Source organism: Sander lucioperca, chromosome 21 (genome assembly GCF_008315115.2).
Source record: "Sander lucioperca isolate FBNREF2018 chromosome 21, SLUC_FBN_1.2, whole genome shotgun sequence".
Taxonomy (NCBI): Eukaryota; Metazoa; Chordata; class Actinopteri; order Perciformes; family Percidae; genus Sander; species Sander lucioperca.
In genome coordinates this window covers 18,753,848-18,766,527 of record NC_050193.1, presented here as the reverse complement: position 1 = coordinate 18,766,527, position 12,680 = coordinate 18,753,848, and the positions used below count along the sequence as shown (strand labels likewise).

The following is a 12,680-nucleotide window of genomic DNA, read 5'->3' as shown; positions in this document are numbered from 1 at the left end:
TGTGACCGTTCACAGTGAGACCATGTGACCGTTCACTGTGAGAGGACCGTTTAGAGACCATGTGACCGTTCACTGTGAGTAGACCGTTTAGAGACCATGTGAACGTTCACCGTGAGCGGACTGTTTAGAGACCATGTGAACGTTCACCGTGAGCGGACTGTTTAGAGACCATGTGACCTTTCACCCTGAAAGGACCGTTTAGAGACCATGTGACCGTTCACCGTGAGCGGACCGTTTAGAGATCATGTGACCGTTCACTGTGAGAGGATCGTTTAGAGACCATGTGACCGTTCACCGTGAGCGGACTGTTTAGAGACCATGTGACCGTTCACTGTGAGACCATGTGACCGTTCACCGTGAGAGGACCGTTTAGAGACCATGTGACCGTTCACCGTGAGAGGACCGTTTAGAGACCATATGACCGTTCACCGTGAGCGGACAGTTTAGAGACCATGTGACCGTTCACCGTGAGAGGACCGTTCACCGTGAGAGGACTGTTTAGAGACCATGTGACCGTTCACTGTGAGTAGACTTTTTAGAGACCATGTGACCGTTCACAGTGAGACCATGTGACCGTTCACTGTGAGAGGACCGTTTAGAGACCATGTGACCGTTCACTGTGAGTAGACCGTTTAGAGACCATGTGACCGTTCACCGTGAGCGGACTGTTTAGAGACCATGTGACCGTTCACTGTGAGTAGACCGTTTAGAGACCATGTGACCGTTCACCGTGAGACCATGTGACCGTTCACCGTGAGCGGACTGTTTAGAGACCATGTGACCGTTCACTGTGAGTAGACTGTTTAGAGACCATGTGACCGTTCACCGTGAGACCATGTGACCGTTCACCGTGAGAGGACCGTTTAGAGACCATGTGACCGTTCACTGTGAGTAGACTGTTTAGAGACCATGTGACCGTTCACCGTGAGAGGACCGTTTAGAGACCATGTGACCGTTCACCGTGAGACCATGTGACCGTTCACCGTGAGAGGACCGTTTAGAGACCATGTGACCGTTCACTGTGAGTAGGACCGTTTAGAGACCATGTGACCGTTCACCGTGAGGACGTTTAGAGACCATGTGACCGTTCACCGTGAGAGGACTGTTTAGAGACCATGTGACCGTTCACGTGAGGGACGTTTAGAGACCTGTGACCGTTCACGTGAGGCCGTTTAGAGACCATGTGACCGTTCACCGTGAGAGGACCGTTTAGAGACCATGTGACCGTTCACCGTGAGAGGACTGTTTAGAGACCATGTGACCGTTCACTGTGAGAGGACCGTTTAGAGACCATGTGACCGTTCACTGTGAGTAGACTTTTTAGAGACCATGTGACCGTTCACAGTGAGACCATGTGACCGTTCACTGTGAGAGGACCGTTTAGAGACCATGTGACCGTTCACTGTGAGTAGACCGTTTAGAGACCATGTGACCGTTCACCGTGAGCGGACTGTTTAGAGACCATGTGACCGTTTCACCGTGAGCGGACTGTTTAGAGACCATGTGACCGTTCACTGTGAGAGACCGTTTAGAGACCATGTGACCGTTCACCGTGAGACCATGTGACCGTTCACCGTGAGAGGACGTTTAGAGACCATGTGACCGTTCACCGTGAGCGGACTGTTTAGAGACCATGTGACCGTTCACTGTGAGAGACCGTTTAGAGACCATGTGACCGTTCACCGTGAGACCATGTGACCGTTCACCGTGAGAGACTGTTTAGAGACCATGTGACCGTTCACGTGAGAGGACGTTTAGAGACCATGTGACCGTTCACCGTGAGCGGACTGTTTAGAGACCATGTGACCGTTCACTGTGAGTAGACTGTTTAGAGACCATGTGACCGTTCACCGTGAGACCATGTGACCGTTCACCGTGAGAGGACCGTTTAGAGACCATGTGACCGTTCACTGTGAGAGACTGTTTAGAGACCATGTGACCGTTCACCGTGAGAGACTGTTTAGAGACCATGTGACCGTTCACTGTGAGAGGACCGTTTAGAGACCATGTGACCGTTCACTGTGAGAGGACCGTTTAGAGACCATGTGACCGTTCACCGTGAGAGACGTTTAGAGACCATGTGACCGTTCACCGTGAGCGGACTGTTTAGAGACCATGTGACCGTTCACCGTGAGCGGACTGTTTAGAGACCATGTGACCGTTCACTGTGAGTAGACTGTTTAGAGACCATGTGACCGTTCACCGTGAGACCATGTGACCGTTCACCGTGAGAGGACCGTTTAGAGACCATGTGACCGTTCACTGTGAGAGGACCGTTTAGAGACCATGTGACCGTTCACCGTGAGAGGACTGTTTAGAGACCATGTGACCGTTCACTGTGAGAGGACGTTTAGAGACCATGTGACCGTTCACGTGAGAGGACCGTTTAGAGACCATGTGACCGTTCACTGTGAGAGGACCGTTTAGAGACCATGTGACCGTTCACTGTGAGAGGACCGTTTAGAGACCATGTGACCGTTCACGTGAGAGACGTTTAGAGACCATGTGACCGTTCACGTGAGAGGACCGTTTAGAGACCATGTGACCGTTCACCGTGAGCGGACTGTTTAGAGACCATGTGACCGTTCACCGTGAGAGGACTGTTTAGAGACCATGTGACCGTTCACTGTGAGGACGTTTAGAGACCATGTGACCGTTCACCGTGAGAGGACTGTTTAGAGACCATGTGACCGTTCACTGTGAGTAGACCGTTTAGAGACCATGTGACCGTTCACTGTGAGAGGACCGTTTAGAGACCATGTGACCGTTCACTGTGAGTAGACTGTTTAGAGACCATGTGACGTTCACGTGAGACCATGTGACCGTTCACTGTGAGAGGACCGTTTAGAGACCATGTGACCGTTCACCGTGAGAGACGTTTAGAGACCATGTGACCGTTCACCGTGAGCGGACTGTTTAGAGACCATGTGACCGTTCACTGTGAGCGACTGTTTAGAGACCATGTGACCGTTCACCGTGAGACCATGTGACCGTTCACCGTGAGAGGACCGTTTAGAGACCATGTGACCGTTCACTGTGAGTAGACGTTTAGAGACCATGTGACCGTTCACCGTGAGTAGACGTTTAGAGACCATGTGACCGTTCACTGTGAGAGGACCGTTTAGAGACCATGTGACCGTTCACTGTGAGAGGACCGTTTAGAGACCATGTGACCGTTCACCGTGAGTAGACTGTTTAGAGACCATGTGACCGTTCACCGTGAGCGGACTGTTTAGAGACCATGTGACCGTTCACCGTGAGCGGACTGTTTAGAGACCATGTGACCGTTCACTGTGAGTAGACTGTTTAGAGACCATGTGACCGTTCACCGTGAGACCATGTGACCGTTCACCGTGAGAGGACCGTTTAGAGACCATGTGACCGTTCACTGTGAGAGGACCGTTTAGAGACCATGTGACCGTTCACTGTGAGTAGACTGTTTAGAGACCATGTGACCGTTCACCGTGAGAGGACTGTTTAGAGACCATGTGACCGTTCACTGTGAGAGACGTTTAGAGACCATGTGACCGTTCACCGTGAGCGGACTGTTTAGAGACCATGTGACCGTTCACCGTGAGCGGACTGTTTAGAGACCATGTGACCGTTCACTGTGAGAGACTGTTTAGAGACCATGTGACCGTTCACCGTGAGCGGACTGTTTAGAGACCATGTGACCGTTCACTGTGAGTAGACCGTTTAGAGACCATGTGACCGTTCACTGTGAGAGGACCGTTTAGAGACCATGTGACCGTTCACTGTGAGTAGACTGTTTAGAGACCATGTGACCGTTCACGTGAGACCATGTGACCGTTCACTGTGAGAGGACCGTTTAGAGACCATGTGACCGTTCACCGTGAGCGGACTGTTTAGAGACCATGTGACCGTTCACCGTGAGCGGACTGTTTAGAGACCATGTGACCGTTCACTGTGAGCGGACTGTTTAGAGACCATGTGACCGTTCACCGTGAGACCATGTGACCGTTCACCGTGAGAGGACCGTTTAGAGACCATGTGACCGTTCACTGTGAGAGGACCGTTTAGAGACCATGTGACCGTTCACTGTGAGTAGACTGTTTAGAGACCATGTGACCGTTCACCGTGAGACCATGTGACCGTTCACCGTGAGTAGACGTTTAGAGACCATGTGACCGTTCACTGTGAGAGGACCGTTTAGAGACCATGTGACCGTTCACCGTGAGCGGACTGTTTAGAGACCATGTGACCGTTCACGTGAGCGGACTGTTTAGAGACCATGTGACCGTTCACCGTGAGACCATGTGACCGTTCACCGTGAGCGGACCGTTTAGAGACCATGTGACCGTGCACTGTGAGTAGACTGTTTAGAGACCATGTGACCGTTCACCGTGAGACCATGTGACCGTTCACCGTGAGTAGACTGTTTAGAGACCATGTGACCGTTCACTGTGAGGGACCGTTTAGAGACCATGTGACCGTTCACCGTGAGAGACTGTTTAGAGACCATGTGACCGTTCACCGTGAGCGGACTGTTTAGAGACCATGTGACCGTTCACCGTGAGCGGACTGTTTAGAGACCATGTGACCGTTCACTGTGAGTAGACTGTTTAGAGACCATGTGACCGTTCACCGTGAGACCATGTGACCGTTCACCGTGAGAGGACCGTTTAGAGACCATGTGACCGTTCACTGTGAGAGGACCGTTTAGAGACCATGTGACCGTTCACTGTGAGTAGACTGTTTAGAGACCATGTGACCGTTCACCGTGAGAGGACTGTTTAGAGACCATGTGACCGTTCACTGTGAATAGACCGTTTAGAGACCATGTGACCGTTCACTGTGAGAGGACCGTTTAGAGACCATGTGACCGTTCACCGTGAGTAGACTGTTTAGAGACCATGTGACCGTTCACCGTGAGCGGACTGTTTAGAGACCATGTGACCGTTCACTGTGAGTAGACTGTTTAGAGACCATGTGACCGTTCACGTGAGACCATGTGACCGTTCACTGTGAGAGGACCGTTTAGAGACCATGTGACCGTTCACTGTGAGAGGACCGTTTAGAGACCATGTGACCGTTCACCGTGAGCGGACTGTTTAGAGACCATGTGACCGTTCACCGTGAGCGGACTGTTTAGAGACCATGTGACCGTTCACCGTGAGACCATGTGACCGTTCACCGTGAGAGGACCGTTTAGAGACCATGTGACCGTTCACTGTGAGTAGACTGTTTAGAGACCATGTGACCGTTCACCGTGAGAGGACCGTTTAGAGACCATGTGACCGTTCACTGTGAGTAGACTGTTTAGAGACCATGTGACCGTTCACCGTGAGACCATGTGACCGTTCACCGTGAGAGACGTTTAGAGACCATGTGACCGTTCACCGTGAGCGGACTGTTTAGAGACCATGTGACCGTTCACCGTGAGCGGACTGTTTAGAGACCATGTGACCGTTCACCGTGAGTAGACTGTTTAGAGACCATGTGACCGTTCACCGTGAGACCATGTGACCGTTCACCGTGAGAGGACCGTTTAGAGACCATGTGACCGTTCACTGTGAGAGGACCGTTTAGAGACCATGTGACCGTTCACCGTGAGCGGACTGTTTAGAGACCATGTGACCGTTCACTGTGAGACCATGTGACCGTTCACCGTGAGAGGACCGTTTAGAGACCATGTGACCGTTCACTGTGAGAGGACCGTTTAGAGACCATGTGACCGTTCACTGTGAGAGGACCGTTTAGAGACCATGTGACCGTTCACTGTGAGTAGACTGTTTAGAGACCATGTGACCGTTCACCGTGAGAGGACCGTTTAGAGACCATGTGACCGTTCACCGTGAGCGGACTGTTTAGAGACCATGTGACCGTTCACCGTGAAAGGACCGTTTAGAGACCATGTGACCGTTCACCGTGAGAGGACCGTTCACCGTGAGAGGACTATTTAGAGACCATGTGACCGTTCACTGTGAGTAGACCGTTTAGAGACCATGTGACCGTTCACTGTGAGAGGACCGTTTAGAGACCATGTGACCGTTCACTGTGAGTAGACTTTTTAGAGACCATGTGACCGTTCACAGTGAGACCATGTGACCGTTCACTGTGAGTAGACCGTTTAGAGACCATGTGACCGTTCACCGTGAGCGGACTGTTTAGAGACCATGTGACCGTTCACCGTGAGCGGACTGTTTAGAGACCATGTGACCGTTCACTGTGAGTAGACCGTTTAGAGACCATGTGACCGTTCACCGTGAGACCATGTGACCGTTCACCGTGAGCGGACTGTTTAGAGACCATGTGACCGTTCACCGTGAGCGGACTGTTTAGAGACCATGTGACCGTTCACTGTGAGTAGACTGTTTAGAGACCATGTGACCGTTCACCGTGAGACCATGTGACCGTTCACCGTGAGAGGACCGTTTAGAGACCATGTGACCGTTCACTGTGAGTAGACTGTTTAGAGACCATGTGACCGTTCACCGTGAGAGGACCGTTTAGAGACCATGTGACCGTTCACCGTGAGAGGACTGTTTAGAGACCATGTGACCGTTCACCGTGAAAGGACGTTTAGAGACCATGTGACCGTTCACTGTGAGAGGACCGTTTAGAGACCATGTGACCGTTCACCGTGAGAGGACGTTTAGAGACCATGTGACCGTTCACTGTGAGAGGACCGTTTAGAGACCATGTGACCGTTCACTGTGAGAGGACCGTTTAGAGACCATGTGACCGTTCACTGTGAGTAGACTTTTAGAGACCATGTGACCGTTCACAGTGAGACCATGTGACCGTTCACTGTGAGAGGACCGTTTAGAGACCATGTGACCGTTCACTGTGAGAGGACCGTTTAGAGACCATGTGACCGTTCACCGTGAGCGGACTGTTTAGAGACCATGTGACCGTTCACCGTGAGCGGACTGTTTAGAGACCATGTGACCGTTCACTGTGAGGACTGTTTAGAGACCATGTGACCGTTCACCGTGAGAGGACCGTTTAGAGACCATGTGACCGTTCACCGTGAGAGGACCGTTCACCGTGAGAGGACTGTTTAGAGACCATGTGACCGTTCACTGTGAGAGACCGTTTAGAGACCATGTGACCGTTCACCGTGAGAGGACGTTTAGAGACCATGTGACCGTTCACTGTGAGTAGACGTTTAGAGACCATGTGACCGTTCACTGTGAGTAGACTTTTAGAGACCATGTGACCGTTCACAGTGAGACCATGTGACCGTTCACTGTGAGAGGACCGTTTAGAGACCATGTGACCGTTCACTGTGAGTAGACGTTTAGAGACCATGTGACCGTTCACCGTGAGCGGACTGTTTAGAGACCATGTGACCGTTCACCGTGAGCGGACTGTTTAGAGACCATGTGACCGTTCACTGTGAGTAGACTGTTTAGAGACCATGTGACCGTTCACCGTGAGCGGACTGTTTAGAGACCATGTGACCGTTCACCGTGAGAGACCGTTTAGAGACCATGTGACCGTTCACTGTGAGCGGACCGTTTAGAGACCATGTGACCGTTCACTGTGAGTAGACTGTTTAGAGACCATGTGACCGTTCACCGTGAGACCATGTGACCGTTCACCGTGAGAGGACCGTTTAGAGACCATGTGACCGTTCACTGTGAGAGGACCGTTTAGAGACCATGTGACCGTTCACTGTGAGTAGACCGTTTAGAGACCATGTGACCGTTCACTGTGAGAGGACCGTTTAGAGACCATGTGACCGTTCACTGTGAGTAGACTGTTTAGAGACCATGTGACCGTTCACGTGAGACCATGTGACCGTTCACTGTGAGAGGACCGTTTAGAGACCATGTGACCGTTCACTGTGAGAGGACCGTTTAGAGACCATGTGACCGTTCACCGTGAGCGGACTGTTTAGAGACCATGTGACCGTTTCACCGTGAGCGGACTGTTTAGAGACCATGTGACCGTTCACTGTGAGAGGACTGTTTAGAGACCATGTGACCGTTCACCGTGAGAGGACCGTTTAGAGACCATGTGACCGTTCACGTGAGAGGACGTTTAGAGACCATGTGACCGTTCACTGTGAGAGACCGTTTAGAGACCATGTGACCGTTCACCGTGAGAGGACTGTTTAGAGACCATGTGACCGTTCACTGTGAGAGACCGTTTAGAGACCATGTGACCGTTCACTGTGAGAGGACCGTTTAGAGACCATGTGACCGTTCACAGTGAGACCATGTGACCGTTCACTGTGAGAGGACCGTTTAGAGACCATGTGACCGTTCACTGTGAGAGGACCGTTTAGAGACCATGTGACCGTTCACCGTGAGCGGACTGTTTAGAGACCATGTGACCGTTCACCGTGAGCGGACTGTTTAGAGACCATGTGACCGTTCACTGTGAGTAGACTGTTTAGAGACCATGTGACCGTTCACCGTGAGAGGACGTTTAGAGACCATGTGACCGTTCACGTGAGCGGACGTTTAGAGACCATGTGACCGTTCACTGTGAGTAGACTGTTTAGAGACCATGTGACCGTTCACCGTGAGACCATGTGACCGTTCACCGTGAGAGGACCGTTTAGAGACCATGTGACCGTTCACTGTGAGAGGACCGTTTAGAGACCATGTGACCGTTCACCGTGAGCGGACTGTTTAGAGACCATGTGACCGTTCACCGTGAGACCATGTGACCGTTCACCGTGAGAGGACCGTTTAGAGACCATGTGACCGTTCACTGTGAGTAGACTGTTTAGAGACCATGTGACCGTTCACCGTGAGTAGACTGTTTAGAGACCATGTGACCTTTCACTGTGAGAGGACCGTTTAGAGACCATGTGACCGTTCACTGTGAGAGGACCTTTTAGAGACCATGTGACCGTTCACCGTGAGTAGACTGTTTAGAGACCATGTGACCGTTCACCGTGAGCGGACTGTTTAGAGACCATGTGACCGTTCACCGTGAGCGGACTGTTTAGAGACCATGTGACCGTTCACTGTGAGTAGACTGTTTAGAGACCATGTGACCGTTCACCGTGAGACCATGTGACCGTTCACCGTGAGAGGACCGTTTAGAGACCATGTGACCGTTCACGTGAGAGGACGTTTAGAGACCATGTGACCGTTCACTGTGAGTAGACTGTTTAGAGACCATGTGACCGTTCACTGTGAGAGGACCGTTTAGAGACCATGTGACCGTTCACTGTGAGAGGACCGTTTAGAGACCATGTGACCGTTCACCGTGAGAGGACTGTTTAGAGACCATGTGACCGTTCACTGTGAGTAGACCGTTTAGAGACCATGTGACCGTTCACCGTGAGCGGACTGTTTAGAGACCATGTGACCGTTCACCGTGAGCGGACGTTTAGAGACCATGTGACCGTTCACTGTGAGAGGACCGTTTAGAGACCATGTGACCGTTCACTGTGAGTAGACTGTTTAGAGACCATGTGACCGTTCACCGTGAGCGGACTGTTTAGAGACCATGTGACCGTTCACCGTGAGCGGACTGTTTAGAGACCATGTGACCGTTCACCGTGAGAGGACCGTTTAGAGACCATGTGACCGTTCACTGTGAGTAGACCGTTTAGAGACCATGTGACCGTTCACTGTGAGAGGACCGTTTAGAGACCATGTGACCGTTCACTGTGAGTAGACTGTTTAGAGACCATGTGACCGTTCACCGTGAGACCATGTGACCGTTCACCGTGAGAGGACCGTTTAGAGACCATGTGACCGTGCACTGTGAGTAGACTGTTTAGAGACCATGTGACCGTTCACCGTGAGTAGACTGTTTAGAGACCATGTGACCTTTCACTGTGAGAGGACCGTTTAGAGACCATGTGACCGTTCACTGTGAGAGGACCTTTTAGAGACCATGTGACCGTTCACCGTGAGTAGACTGTTTAGAGACCATGTGACCGTTCACCGTGAGCGGACTGTTTAGAGACCATGTGACCGTTCACCGTGAGCGGACTGTTTAGAGACCATGTGACCGTTCACTGTGAGTAGACTGTTTAGAGACCATGCGACCGTTCACCGTGAGACCATGTGACCGTTCACCGTGAGAGGACCGTTTAGAGACCATGTGACCGTTCACTGTGAGAGGACCGTTTAGAGACCATGTGACCGTTCACTGTGAGTAGACTGTTTAGAGACCATGTAACCGTTCACCGTGAGAGGACTGTTTAGAGACCATGTGACCGTTCACTGTGAATAGACCGTTTAGAGACCATGTGACCGTTCACTGTGAGAGGACCGTTTAGAGACCATGTGACCGTTCACTGTGAGAGGACCTTTTAGAGACCATGTGACCGTTCACCGTGAGTAGACTGTTTAGAGACCATGTGACCGTTCACTGTGAGTAGACCGTTTAGAGACCATGTGACCGTTCACCGTGAGCGGACTGTTTAGAGACCATGTGACCTTTCACCGTGAGCGGACTGTTTAGAGACCATGTGACCGTTCACTGTGAGCGGACTGTTTAGAGACCATGTGACCGTTCACTGTGAGTAGACTGTTTAGAGACCATGTGACCGTTCACCGTGAGCGGACTGTTTAGAGACCATGTGACCGTTCACTGTGAGTAGACCGTTTAGAGACCATGTGACCGTTCACTGTGAGAGGACCGTTTAGAGACCATGTGACCGTTCACTGTGAGTAGACTTTTTAGAGACCATGTGACCGTTCACAGTGAGACCATGTGACCGTTCACTGTGAGAGGACCGTTTAGAGACCATGTGACCGTTCACCGTGAGCGGACTGTTTAGAGACCATGTGACCTTTCACCGTGAGCGGACTGTTTAGAGACCATGTGACCGTTCACTGTGAGCGGACTGTTTAGAGACCATGTGACCGTTCACCGTGAGACCATGTGACCGTTCACCGTGAGAGGACCGTTTAGAGACCATGTGACCGTTCACTGTGAGAGGACCGTTTAGAGACCATGTGACCGTTCACTGTGAGTAGACTGTTTAGAGACCATGTGACCGTTCACCGTGAGACCATGTGACCGTTCACCGTGAGTAGACTGTTTAGAGACCATGTGACCTTTCACTGTGAGAGGACCGTTTAGAGACCATGTGACCGTTCACCGTGAGCGGACTGTTTAGAGACCATGTGACCTTTCACCGTGAGCGGACTGTTTAGAGACCATGTGACCGTTCACCGTGAGACCATGTGACCGTTCACCGTGAGCGGACCGTTTAGAGACCATGTGACCGTGCACTGTGAGTAGACTGTTTAGAGACCATGTGACCGTTCACCGTGAGACCATGTGACCGTTCACCGTGAGTAGACTGTTTAGAGACCATGTGACCTTTCACTGTGAGTGGACCGTTTAGAGACCATGTGACCGTTCACTGTGAGAGGACCGTTTAGAGACCATGTGACCGTTCACTGTGAGAGGACCTTTTAGAGACCATGTGACCGTTCACCGTGAGTAGACTGTTTAGAGACCATGTGACCGTTCACCGTGAGCGGACTGTTTAGAGACCATGTGACCGTTCACCGTGAGCGGACTGTTTAGAGACCATGTGACCGTTCACTGTGAGTAGACTGTTTAGAGACCATGCGACCGTTCACCGTGAGACCATGTGACCGTTCACCGTGAGAGGACCGTTTAGAGACCATGTGACCGTTCACTGTGAGAGGACCGTTTAGAGACCATGTGACCGTTCACTGTGAGTAGACTGTTTAGAGACCATGTAACCGTTCACCGTGAGAGGACTGTTTAGAGACCATGCGACCGTTCACTGTGATAGACCGTTTAGAGACCATGTGACCGTTCACTGTGAGAGGACCGTTTAGAGACCATGTGACCGTTCACTGTGAGAGGACCTTTTAGAGACCATGTGACCGTTCACCGTGAGTAGACTGTTTAGAGACCATGTGACCGTTCACCGTGAGCGGACTGTTTAGAGACCATGTGACCGTTCACTGTGAGTAGACTGTTTAGAGACCATGTGACCGTTCAACGTGAGACCATGTGACCGTTCACTGTGAGAGGACCGTTTAGACACCATGTGACCGTTCACTGTGAGAGGACCGTTTAGAGACCATGTGACCGTTCACCGTGAGCGGACTGTTTATAGACCATGTGACCGTTCACCGTGAGCGGACTGTTTAGAGACCATGTGACCGTTCACCGTGAGACCATGTGACCGTTCACCGTGAGAGGACCGTTTAGAGACCATGTGACCGTTCACTGTGAGTAGACTGTTTAGAGACCATGTGACCGTTCACCGTGAGAGGACCGTTTAGAGACCATGTGACCGTTCACTGTGAGTAGACTGTTTAGAGACCATGTGACCGTTCACCGTGAGACCATGTGACCGTTCACCGTGAGTAGACTGTTTAGAGACCATGTGACCGTTCACCGTGAGCGGACTGTTTAGAGACCATGTGACCGTTCACCGTGAGCGGACTGTTTAGAGACCATGTGACCGTTCACCGTGAGTAGACTGTTTAGAGACCATGCGACCGTTCACTGTGAGAGGACCGTTTAGAGACCATGTGACCGTTCACCGTGAGCGGACTGTTTAGAGACCATGTGACCGTTCACTGTGAGACCATGTGACCGTTCACCGTGAGAGGACCGTTTAGAGACCATGTGACCGTTCACTGTGAGAGGACCGTTTAGAGACCATGTGACCGTTCACTGTGAGAGGACCGTTTAGAGACCATGTGACCGTTCACTGTGAGAGGACCGTTTAGAGACCATGTGACCGT

The 12,680-nt window shown here is 51.4% G+C and overlaps 1 protein-coding gene across 1 annotated transcript in view; it reads left to right on the top strand.

Moving 5' to 3' along the window:
• Positions 1–12,680, top strand: part of LOC116055136 (phospholipid transfer protein-like) — a 48,938-nt gene that overhangs the window by 10,611 nt on the left and 25,647 nt on the right. The gene's annotated exons all lie outside the window — the stretch shown is intronic.